Source organism: Bemisia tabaci, chromosome 8 (assembly GCF_918797505.1).
Source record: "Bemisia tabaci chromosome 8, PGI_BMITA_v3".
NCBI lineage: Eukaryota > Metazoa > Arthropoda > Insecta > Hemiptera > Aleyrodidae > Bemisia > Bemisia tabaci.
Genome location: NC_092800.1, coordinates 40,486,508 through 40,499,890, shown reverse-complemented (window position 1 = coordinate 40,499,890; position 13,383 = coordinate 40,486,508). Strand labels below are relative to the sequence as shown.

General features: G+C 39.8%; 1 protein-coding gene across 1 annotated transcript in view; it reads left to right on the top strand.

Moving 5' to 3' along the window:
* The window catches only part of LOC109038362 (uncharacterized), a 378,939-nt gene that overhangs the window by 98,764 nt on the left and 266,792 nt on the right, over positions 1 to 13,383 (top strand). The window lies entirely within an intron of this gene.

Below are 13,383 nucleotides of genomic sequence, written 5' to 3'. Positions count from 1 at the left end.
CATTGAGCCTCATGCAGGAATAAAACTTCAAAACTTAATAAAACTTCTTTTTTTCTCAGTTGCAAATTAATGTGGGCTGGTTCCTTTCTGATGAACTCGGTCCAAATACCGATACCGTCTTTAGGAGTTGATCTCTAAAATTCTAGTCGTATGCGTCATTTTTTACAAACAGTTTTGAAGTGAAAATATGCAACAGAGCGCTTGCTCTAGTTCGCACCTTGCCTGGTGCCCCATTGACTGACAAGAAGCACTCTTCATTGACATCGCAAAAAACATACCAGTGATGCCGCTGAAATAATCAAACAACAGCAACCGTGAACATTCTAGATTTCATCGGAGTGGTTTCCTTTTCATGTTTTCATTTTATTTTTTTCGGAGCACATTGAACTACATCAGATTATTGATTAAGAGAATAATTCTTTCAATAAAGTTCTGGGAGAGGCTGCTTTCAAATGCGAAATGACAAGGAGACTCACAGTAGAATTGCTTTTCGAAATGTCATCTCCTGGATTGGATAGCAGTTTTATCATTCCGACTCTGATCTATTTCTGACTCATCAAAGTAAATTTTTTCTCGAGTTTTTATGGGAAAAGGGCGGTGTGCAAAAAAACACCATGAGCATTTTTTGCGTGCATTGCAGTAAAGTTTTTTGTCCGTCTCAGGAGGCCCTCTAAGTGATGTCTTGAGATTCCCTTAGCGCACCCGAGAAATTTGAATCGCCCCTATATTGCGATTCAGCTTGTATAATGCACCCAATAGTCATATTTCTAGTGGTGGCCCTAAAATGACGTGTGGCCTCCTTTCATCGGACAAATTACAGAACTGCTCTGTTCTCTCCTGTCATAATTTTTTGATATTTTGAGAGAATTTGTACCGATTTTAACAGAAACATACCAAGTCGCAACCGTGGGAAAAATGAATCGGGATCAGTTTTAAATTTAATTATTTGTACATTTTCTCTCGCCAATATTTCAATGTCGAGAGAAATATTTTGAACTTGAAAATAGTAGTTAAACTTTGCCAGAGTTAAGACAACTCGATTATCAGCTGACTGGCAGCCGGCCTTGGCTGGCCATGGAGCCGAACGAGTGCACCAAACGAACGTATTGAGGATAAGGATTAGGAATCTGCGATGTCTGTCACACAAAAACAACAATATCAACAAATTGATCAATTAAAAGAAAATGAGATTGGTTTGTGAATAATTTCTGAATCTATTTTCATTTTGGACCGATGGAAATAACAATTTACTCTTGATAAACCACAATTAGGTAATATTTTCATTATTCTTGTTCACATTCGAGGTACCGCCATCTTGGTGCACTCGTTTCGGCCTCCATGAGCGAGAACCAATCAGAATTGGATTCTTTTTTAGGCCACTTTCAGCCCAACCAAAAGTAAGTTGTCTTAACTCTGGATATAAAGGGACTCTAGTAACATTCAAACAAACCTCTTTTTCTCAGTTCAAACTTAATGCGACTTGGTGTTTGTCTGCTATCGAAGTGGTTCGCTTTCATGAGTGGTTTTGGGACTCCGTCCTTTTGATTTTATGAATGATCTCCATCTCATACAAAACGCAAACTTTTTCCTATGACGTCAGTTCGTTTCGGAACAATCAAATTACATTATATGATGACATGCTCTCGGAAATAAAGGGTTGGATCAGTGGCGAGGCGTGAATGATCGATTATCGATATTTCCTCATTTGAAACTGCGGTGAAGAATCGATTATTAAGGTTTCCGTTGCGAGTACCCTGTTTATTGATCCTTTTCCATAGGTTTAAATGGTAGATCAATCGATGAAACGCAAAACACGCCACGCCACTGAGTTGGATGATTTCGACTCGGCTAACCTAAACTTGTGCTTTGCTTCACCCTATTGAATTAAACTTGGATTGTTATGCGGGGTCTCTGAAATATGTTGTCTCTGACCAGATACGCAAAGTTTCCTCAAGAAATTCAAGTGATTACTGTAAGTATTCATAGTCGTGCTATCGGCTCAAATTCTTCCGTAACCACAGCATTTCTCATGGCTCGAAGACTGCCGTGATAAGGAAGAACGCCGTATGAACCTTCCGACGTTGCCAAATTTACTCTGATAAATCACGATATCTTGGGAAAATTTGTCAATATTTTTCTTCCAATTTTTCATGAAATTTTGTTCGCAATTTCACCTTAAGTTTCTGAAAATTTTAAGGAAAAATAATCGCAGCTCTTCCAAAAGATAAACATTTTATTGGAGAAAATTTTGCAACTCTCAGATGTTCATACGGCGTTCTTCCTTAGAACGGTAGAAGAGACGCTTAGTGGAACGAGTCGATGGAAGAAGTTGGACAAAATTTGGAAACTTTAAAAGCTTATAACTCCGTTCATACAAAACTTTGAGGTTTTAAAAGTGGTTCCATTGGTTTCCTCGTGAAATTTTCTTTCGGAAACACCTCTTAAAATTCAAAATGTGACGAATTAAATATCAAAATTTGCAGTTTTAGTAAAAAAAGGCATGTCCGACCTCTCTCATTGACTTATTCCACTGTGCGGCGTTAGAGTTAAATAAACAGCCACGGATGCGGTCTTAACTTTCGCGACGATCCAACAATGGACCGCGACAACGCACTTGGTTGTTTTTAAACGAAGTTCTTGCATCGGAGCGAAACCTGAGATTCGTTTCGGGAAGCGAGCTGTCTCTCCCTCGAATGTGGCTGAGCACACCGCCACACAGTGGATCGAGTCACTAGGAGAAGGCGGACAAAACTTGGAAACTTTAAAAGCTTACAACTCCATTCACGCGAAACTTTGAGGTTTTAAACGTGGCTCCATTGGTTTTCTCTAGATTTTATCTAGATGCACCTCACTGAAAAAAAATCTCGGTGTATTTACCAAGAAAAGGGTAAACTTACCAAGAATTCAGGGTTCTATTTGATCCCAGTTTTTTCTGGTAAAATTACCATTTATGGAATTGGTGATTTTACTGAGAAATCTCGGTAAAATTATTGAACTTTCCCGGTAATTTTACTGGACCTTGGTAAAAACGCCAATATTTTTTATCGACTGTGGTAGTATTACCGAGATAAAATGGCAAAGTTACCAGGAATTGATTACCAATAAAAGTGGTATTCTTACCTGAAAAAACAGTAATAATACCGGTTTTTAGGTAAGCTTACCAGCCTGTCTTGGTAAAATTACCAATAATTGGTAAAAAAAGTGAGATGGTAAAGGTACCAATGGACCGTGGTAAAAACGCCGAGAATTTTTTTTCAGTGCTCTTACAATTAAAAATGTGACGAACGAGACATCAACATTTTGCAGTTGTAGTCAGAAATTTCATGTGCGACCTCTCCGATCGACTCGATTCCATTGTGCGCCACCGCAGGATTAAGAATTTTGACACTTTCCGCGGGATAAACTTCCCCTTTCTAGCTCCCGTGCGCTCATTATAAATTCGCAACGAACTCTGTGTCTCAGAGCCGAACTCCATGCACTAGCTGTAAATGGGGCTGCATAATAAGCAGGGGCTTTGTTAGACCGAGGCGTCGAATTTAAGTCCCTGAATTAGACTCAAGGTCTCTTTCTGCTCAAAGTGTTTCTTGAGAAAATGGGATGAGAGAGCAAATATTTTAAAGCTCTCCTCCGCAGAGAGACTCATAATTGTATACGGGATTTTATTTCACTGTTATTCTCCGTTATTATTTTTTTGAATTTACTTTTATACTCTTGGAAGTGTTGCTTTGTGTTTTGAAACTTCCGAGGGTGCCATGCCCTTATGTAATATGAGGAGACGTCTTATTCACGTTAGAAATTAAAATTTTAAAGAGCGGATGGGTCGAGTTTCTTGTTTGAATGAATAACAACTTCATGCGGGGAAAGGCTGCCAAAAAGGAGCAATTTATAAACCAAGACCTCCTTCTGCTAGATGAAAAAACGCCCGGAAGAAGAAATAGAAAGTAAATTGAACGAGATAGGAAAAACGAGGAAAAAATAGATTGTGCTATGCAATAAAAATAAAGGACCACTATACTGCCGTGCTAAGTAAGAACACTATATGAGCCATCTGGGGTTGCCAAATCTCCGTCAATAAATCACGATTTTTTTTAGGAAAATGTGTAAATATTTCTCCTCCGATTTTTTAGAGGATCACGTTCGTAATTTGATCCAAAAAGTTTGAACAATTCAAGGGAAAATATTCAACATTTTCTTCAAAAATAAACATTTTCAAAGACGAAATTTGGCAACATTCAAATGCCTATACGGCGTTCTTATTTAGCACGACAGTATATTTGACTTATTATTAGAAGGACCTATCTTGCATGGGGTAATTATTGGTACATGATTGCATGATATTGCATATTACATGAATCACTCATCCAAATCAGCGCAATCTGCCCAGTGGCGAGGCGTGAATGATCGATCACCGATATTTCCTCATTCGAAGCTATGGTAAAGAATCGATTATCAAGGTGTTTGTTGCGAACACACTGTTTATCGATCCTTTTCCATAGGTTTAAAGGGTAGACCAATCGATGTATCGCAACGCCTGCAGAGAGGTACTGGTAAGGAATGACGTTGTTGGGAGGCTATCGTTGTTATCCCCCGATGAGAAAAACGAAGGAAATATGTCTCGACTTGACGCTTTTTGTGTGGACTCAACTGCTATCGCCGATGAAAGGTGGGTCATAAGAGAGGTGAGGCCAGAGTTCACCTGCACGACGGTCAAAACGGCGGTGTCAGCGGCAACCGAAGTTGTCGAATCGTTTGAAAAACGCAGGAATTTAATGTAAAAAGATGCAGGGTTACAGCAAATTTAGATAAGAAGCGGCAATTCTCGCCAAATGAAAAACACCGATCGAGAGCGTGCCAAAAATCCCCCGTTTCACTCGTTTTTGGGATTCATCGCGCCAAAATTCAGCTCTGCAACAAGACACGGAGATCAGGGCGGTGCTCCTATTCCATGTCCGTCAAAATTTCCGGGACTCGGAACTTTATTGTTTCAATGGAGATGTTGTATGTGTGAGGAATTTGCGATTTGACTGTTGATTCTCATGTAAAAGTTCGCGAGAAACACGATGGTGCCACTGGTTTTCTCTGAAATCGACTCCCAAGCTCAAAAAAACGCTCTCAAAGTGAGGCCAAAATGGAGGGGATATCCCACGCTATCCTGAGAGTCCACCTCTACATCAAGACAAACTCTCCATGCGAAGATAGGGAGCAAATACATTAGCAGGGTTGCCTGTTTTCAGTTTTGGGACTCCAAAACTGAAAGTCGGCAAGCCCTGTTAATGTATTTGCTCCCTATCTTTGCATGGAGAGTTTGTCTTGATGTAGAGGTGGACTCTCAGGGTAGCGTGGGATATCCCCTCCATTTTGGCCTCACTTTCAGAGCTTTTTTTGAGCTTGGGAGTTGATTTCAGAGAAAACCAGTGGCACCATCGTGTTTCTCGCAAACTTTTACATAAGAATCAATGGTCAAATCGCAAATTCCTCACACATGCAACATCTCCATTGGACGGATTTATGCTAAAAAGAACTATGTTGCACACAAACCCTATGCGCTAATTTCCTTTTAGTATAAATACATCGAATTTATCCCACTTAATGACCGTCAAAAGTTCCGGGATTCTTTTTAGATTTTTTCAAAATTTCTGAGAAAGTTCCGGAAATTGCAAGAGATCCAGAACATTTCGCAAATTTCAAAAGTTCCGGAGAGAAATCAGGAAAATCTAAAAAGCTCCGAAATTTGCTACTAGTCGGGGAAAAAGTTCCAAACTTTACCTTTCAGTATCGCTAAAAGAAGATGATCAGTATTAAGAAGTAAGTAAATTTGATCTAATCTTTTTTTGGTGCTAAAAATGAAAATAAGATTTAACTCCATGACTCAGATGTTTTTTCTAATGAATATGCGGAGATGATCACGAATACAGATGTCGTCAAATTAAATTGAGAACCGTTTTTCCAAGAACTTTTCAAGCTACTTTATAAATTCAGTCTCATTTTAATCATCAACTATTAAGCTCCGTTTCCGGGAGCGGGGTGCGGATTTAAGTAAGATTATAACCCCCCTCCCCCTTCTACTCCTGACTGTTTTCAGTTCAATTATTTTACAACAACCGAATCCCCACCGCGCTGAACATTCGGGGGAAACCATCAAGATGATATAAAATTGAGAGCGGAGGTCGAGGGGTGGGGGAGAGGTTACAGGTAATCACCATCGTTGTGGAAAGTTCAACCCTGAATCTAAAATTAGCGTATTAAAATAGCCGGAAGGATTCGAGCTTCGGAAGGGTTGGTGCTTGAGCGGCGGTGCGATGCGGTGGAGGGGAGAGGGGGTTGGTCGTGCTTATCAGATAAACAAACTCCACACAGTTACGGGCATACATGGTAAGTAGGGGTATCATAAACAATCGGCTAAAGCTCCGAGACTCCATCAGCGAAATTTCGTTCGCATTTCGTAGGAGTCGTTTATTATTCATCATAAACTTCAGGACAGTGCGCCGTGCGGTGGGATCAAAGGCCAGAGGTCGAGATTTGCGGAGTTCGCGGCTCATCGTGAAGATCTCGCTGCGATTACATGCGAGGACAGATGAATCAACGAAACGCAAAAACGGATAGTAATGCGCCGCGCTGCTAGATTTTTTTTTTTTTGTTTGTCGCACTAAAAGGTTTTAAAATTTCCAAGGTAACACCCAGAAGGTCTGAACTTTAGAAATGTATAACATGTTACCTCCTCAAAATCCTGCGTAAGAAACGGTTCACATAGCGGGTTAGGAAATCAAATTTTAAACGAGATATTGACAAGTCGTTTTTAACTCAGATCAAATGAAAATTTTATAATTCAAAAAATATCATTTGTATTTTTACTGTTTCATAGTTGTTAATTTTAGTAAATTATAGGAACATGTTTCCCAGGACACGCATTTTTGAATCATTAACTGTGATACGTTCCTTGTGAAAGTTCTCAGTGTGTGTTTCGAAAATAATTGTTCTTGCTGAAGATGGAATCTAATGATGCCGAAATGCATCCAAGAAAGTAACATGAAAAGAAACAAGTGTATATTCATAAATGCATGTTCCTTTAAAAAAAAATTCCTTTATGTTATTTTAATTTTAATAATAACACGCGAAATGCGATTCTCTAATATTGTTAATTTTATTTTATTGTTTAGGTGTTGCTTTCCAGATTATCCGTTTCTTGATTCGTTTTCCCTCGTGCAATTTTGAAGAGAAAACATGTAGCGCACCTCTTTAGGCCCATTCGCAAGAATGGGTTACCTATAAAATGACCATCTTACATCTGGAACGAAACGCACTCTTTCCAATAGGCCCCATTTTGTTTATAAGGATGCTGCGCACATAAAGAAATTCTAGACAATTTTTTAGGGAGGATTGGGTCGGTTTTTAGTAACAGAGCGTAAATACACAAAACCTAATTTTACAAGAGAGGCAAAACGTTGATTTTCTCCCTGGCAAATGGGTAAATGAACAAATGTAGTTCAGTTTATTTTGTGACGGCGTATTAAGCAACAAATTAACCTAAACTGGAGTCGAAAGCCCGTCGCCTGTCGGCACCCATTGAAAACTTTGCCTTCCTACCCTACCGTCTAAGGAAGAACGCCGTATGAGCCTTCAGACGTTGCCAAGTTTCCTCCAATAAAAACCAAAAATACTGGGAAGATTGTGAATATTATTTCCTCAAATTTTCAAACAATTTTGTACACAGTTTAATCTGAAATATCTGAAAATTTCAAGGAAAAATATGCATAAATTTAATCAAAAATACAGGTTTAATCACGGGAAATTTGGCAACTCCCGAATGTTCATACGGCGTTCTTCCTCAGCACGGCAGTACATCGCACCGCTTCAACAACGAAGCTTCATCCCCACTGAATTCCACTCATCTAGTTCCACGCGGCGCACAGTGGATCGAGTCAATCAGAGAGGTCGGACATAATTTGGAAACTTTAAAAGCTTATAATTCCGTTTTTACAAAATTTTGAGGTGCTAAAAATGGTTTCATTGTTTTCCTCGTGAAATTCTCTTCTAGAACCACCCCTTAAATTTAAAGTGTGACGAATCATACATCAAAATTTGCAATTTTAGTTGAAAATTTCATGACCGACCTCTCTGAGTGACTGAATCCAGTGTGCGGCAGTGACCAGAGTGGAAATGAGCAGTCGGCTCATCATCCCGTGACGTGCTCGCTACAACTAAAGACCAATAATAAATAATGAGTACACGTTTGAACAGCTTTCATGATGTTCAAATGTACAGCCCAGCTGCTTTGCCAATCAAAAATCACATGCCTATCATAGAAAATCCCCTTCATTTCCATGCATTTGCTATTCGAAATAGTTCAGGAGCCCCGCATTAATTATTTGAACATTTAAATTTGGTGGGATGGACGGCAATTTTGAGGAATCGTTTTGGCCTCATTGCCAGCAACACTTATTTGACTCAACGGCGTTGCAGCAATTATTTTAACTCCCCGGAGGTCAAATTGCATAGCCACCGAAATGAAGGAACTTTCATTGGATCGTCAGCAGATTGACCATGCTCGAGTAACAGCTGCAATTTTCTTTTTTATTGATAACGACATTCGAGGCATTATTTTAATTCTTCGGAAATCAAAGTGCACAGCTAATGGATCGATATTAGAATGACCATGTTTGAGCAAGAGTTTCAATGTTTTAATGTGCAACGACATTCGAGCAACTATTTCGACTCTCCGGAGATCAAATTGTATATCCATTATCATGAACAAAAACTGAGAGCACCATCAAAAAATCGGTGGTTTCATCATTTTCCGCATTTTGATGATAGATCACCAGCTTGAATATCATTTCATAGGCCTCGAAGTTGCCGCTCTGATTTGGACTCGAAGTTTACAAAAATTGTCCCTTTTACGATGCTATTTTGAGGGCTTTCTTAAAGCTTTCCTTAATCACATCGTACACGTATAATCACATTGGAAATGTTTAAGGATCGGACCAGGAATACAACCCTCTGAATACGACTCATAGATGGACTACATTTTGCAATTTGGAACTATAAACTCTAGCCCGGTTGAAAAACGACGTATGTTCCATTAGTTCCCTACGCACATAAGTGTTTTTCCAGAAGAGCCAGAATTTATAGTTCCAAATTGCAAAATACAGTCCAGATATCAGTGGCGAGGCGTGAATGATCGATTTATCGATATTTCCCTGTTTGAGGCTCTGGTAAATAATCGATTATTAAAATAGATTGCTCATTTAACGATTAAATTGTTAAAAAATATGTCCGACATGTTTCAAATGTACATACTACAATAGTGGAATTAGCTAATGCGGGTGGTTGAATTAGCATTTTTTTATTGTAAAATCTACATTGAAATAAGTCGGACACTTTTTTCTGACCACAAAGGTGTTAAATCAGCAATTTAATTTCTCCATGTTCGGTTCGTGTTTATCGATCCTTTTTCTTAGGTAAAATTTAGAATTTAGAATTTATTGATGCATACAGCCTATGGTAAACAGCTCTGGCACAAGTCAAATTTACAATTTATACAACAATTTAAGCAAAATAAAATTATACAGGTTCCTCAAAAAATTCTTTTAGATTATAATAAGCTTTATTTTTTAGTTTTATTTTCAATTGGTTATGGAATATTTGGTATTATATATAGGTTTGAATGATAGATCAATCGATACATCCCAAAGCACACCACGCCATTGATAGACACAGTTTTGAGGGGAGCTATGGAAATCCCCAATTTGGCAAGAAGGTCAGGTTAAGTTACCTATTACACGTTCCCTTGAGTCTACTTAGTTTCAATATTCGGATCGGAAGCCCCCAGCTTCAAACGACATTTCCGATCTGAGAGAAGCCGAAGCCGTCTCGAAAGGCGAAATCATTCGAATTCCCTCTTCGACGACTTCGAGATTCCTTTGCTCTTTTGCTCAACTCGTCCGAATCGGGTTCATTGTTGCCAGATGGACCTGAAAAATCAGCATATGCTTATTTAAACCCATGTAAAATATTCACATTTAATGGCATAAACTGGCAACCGTGATCGGGTTTGCTGTTCGCTTTTGTGAAATCAGCATTCTCCTCCTCCATTGAGCGCTTTCGAGGCCACCGGTAGGATAAGCCGGCGAGAGCGAAAATAAAACGGAGGGTTACTCGTTCATTCGAAAAAAATTGTAGGTACTTGGTTTTCGGGCTACTTTGCCTTGGATCACCGTTATGTTAGGCTTGGGTCGTTATTTGTGCACTGATAAAAAAAATCTTTGTGAAGGTTTTACTTTGACGGTGGCTTTCATAAAGACTCGCGTTTGATTTGGTGGTCAATGAGCCGATATTTTTGATGCAGGTTTAATGTTTTTAGGTATTGACCAGAGGATTTTAGATACCCTACAAAGAGCACCAACAAACTGAGCTTTGTAGTCGAGTGAGGCGAAAATTAAATTTGAAGGTTACCGCTCTTTTTTGCCCAATGATGGCTGATGAGCAACACTGAGGGAAAATATGACATATTTTACCAAAATTATGGTCAACCAGGGGCCAGTGGGGGAAACTACATATAAAAAATCGTAGAACAACCACGTTCAAGTTTTTAATGAGATGAATGGATTCTAATACCAACGGGTGCACGAGGAAAAAAAAAAAAAAAAAAAACCCCACACTTATCTTCGATTGCAACGTTACACGTCACTTTTCGTGTTTTATTTTACTTCAGGGGTTTTTAAGGATAAACACGCAAGGACACAGAGAAAATGCGACTTTTCAACGACTTGAGCACGCACCGTGGTATAAGCGCAATGTATGAAGTATCCTGCTGACCTGTAAGGCGCTATATTATGCGTGGCGCGCAATGCATGAAGTATCCTGCTGTCTTGTAAGGCGCTACTATGCGTGTCGTGCCGAGCGCGTCAGCCGCGTGCGCACTGGCCGCACTGTGTTCGTTTCGAGTATTCAAACTTGCCACAATTTTGGCGAATGCCGCTAAAGTTGCAGTATTTGTTACGATAGAGTCTGCTTATGATTACCATTGCAATGCCTCATAAATGTCGGGCTGAGGATTGCTAGGCGGGTTCTTGCAAATTAGATCAGGGTTTCTGAACTCTTCGGTCTTGAGTTATGGTTGGGCGAGCCTTAGTGCTAACTTCCGAAAATAACTTCTATACTGAAGAGAAGAGAGCAACGCGGGGTCTGTAACATATGTTGTTGTGTTTAATTTTCGATTAGCACGTAGAGTAAATAGGAAGATTACGAGGTAGTAGTTATATAATAGTGATGAATTTACAAAATTACATATTTCAGTTTGCGGGGTCATAGATGTACATTGGAATGCAAATAGGCTCGTTAAGCTATCGAATAAGAAAGAAAGACGATGGACATCTAGCTACGCTCCAAAAAAAAAACTTTTTGGCTCTTAGCTCGATGTATAATCTTTCTTTATTGGTTGTAGATATATCGTACAATTAATTTTTTGAGGAATGACCGATCATCTTTTGAGCTAAAAAAGGGAAAAGGAGAAGAGGAGGGGAGGGTGAAGAAAAAAAATATGAAGAAAGAAAAGTTGATAGAAGAGAAGGAATTAGAAGAAGAAGATGCATAAGAAGGCGTAGAAAGAGAGGAAAGAAATGACATTATTGCTACTTTATTTTTCTTTTTTTCCCCCTTTAAGACTATTATTTCTCCTCATTTTCTTTGTCCTCCGCTTTTCAATCTTCTCACGTTTCATCCTTTTCCCCTCATTTTTCCTCTTCTTTCACTCTTTCGCTATCGTCCTCTAGAATTTTGGAGTTTCCTTAGGCAGCAACTATTTTTTTCCGCTGTAGATGAAGCTTGCGAGGGACTCAAAACGTGGCCTGCCATCGCGCTAGTGGCGCCCCCCTTGGAGCCGTGGGCAACTAATCAAAGTAATTGGCGGGTCGGAGAGGTGAGCGACGGCGGCGGTGCGCTGTTCACAACCCGCGAAATAACTTCATTTTAGGGAATGCTAATGAGTTAACGAGATAAATTAGTCGGGCTTCTTGACGTCAAGAGCCAGATAATGATTTGTTTAATGAGATTTCCCCGGAGGAGCCGCGGGAGTCTTGTAATTATTCTCCGGCGAACACATGAATCAGCCGTCGCTAAAATCGCAAGTCCGTCTCCCGATGAACTCCGAGCTCCGTAAAACGCCTTTATTTCAGGGTTCATCAGATGATGAATTCGTTCGGTTTTAAGATCGAGCGATTCCTATGGAGTGAAACGAGGTGCGGCTCACGTGGAGTGTTCGGAGGGTTGCAGCATTCACGGCGCCCTGATAGATTGACTCCGCGCTGACACATGTGATGTGCGGCTCACCCATTCAGACCCTGATTCAAGACCCCGTGTGCTTTTACACGACGAGGGTCGTGTTCATTTCCCTCTTTATCGCGGCTCTGTCATCTTCGCTAATTTCATGAGTGTCGCTAAAATAATTTGACTGCTCATTGTGAGCGAATTGAGTCGCATTTTTGCAATAAGGAACTAATATCTTTAGCCCACTCATAAAAGTACCTATCTGCATAGGGGGAACTAAAATGGAGCAAGCTTTGTATCTAAAAGGAATCATATTTGTAGGTCTTCATTGACTGAGGTTGTTCAATCACCATTAGTCTATAAGACACGGATCTGTTCTGCCGTGCTAAGGAAGAACGTCGTATGAGCCTTCAGGTGTTGCCAAATTTTCTTTGATAAATCACGAATTTTAGGGAATATTTATAAACATTTTTCATTAAATATTTCAGGGAATTTCCTTCGTAATTTGATCTAAATAGTCTAGAAATTTCAAGGAAAAATATTGATAACTTTTCTCAAAAATGAACATTTTATCGGAGGCAATTTGGCAACTCTCGAATGTTCATACGGCGTTTTTCCTTAGCACAGCAGTGTCAGACCCTTACCTGGGGAGTTTTGAAGGAACACGTATGTTCAGCAGCTTAGGGATCCCACAAATCGACGATGAAACGGTTTAATCAAGTGCCTCAGTTTAGGACGGTGCAGATTTCCTGTGCTACTTTATTTTTGAAATGGAGAACTACCCAACGTCAATTGAACGTATTTCTGCCAAACGGAACTATGTGCATTGAGATATGAGCCCTGAGGCCCTTAACAATACATGCATAACAAGTCTCACGTCATGATGCACGTAGTTCCGTTTGGCAGAAACACGTCCAATTCTTGAATAACCTCCTCGACTTTCCTCTCTCTTGGCGAGGTTAATTCTGAAAACAAGCAGGAAGCTCCAACGCATTCGCGTCGGAAAGCGGCTCTGGCGACGGTAGTTGTTACGCGTTTACGGTTTCCTTGGTAACCTTTGTTTGCTATCAGCTGATGTCGAGTAGTATGACTAGGAAGCTCCAACCACGGCATTCTTCGAAA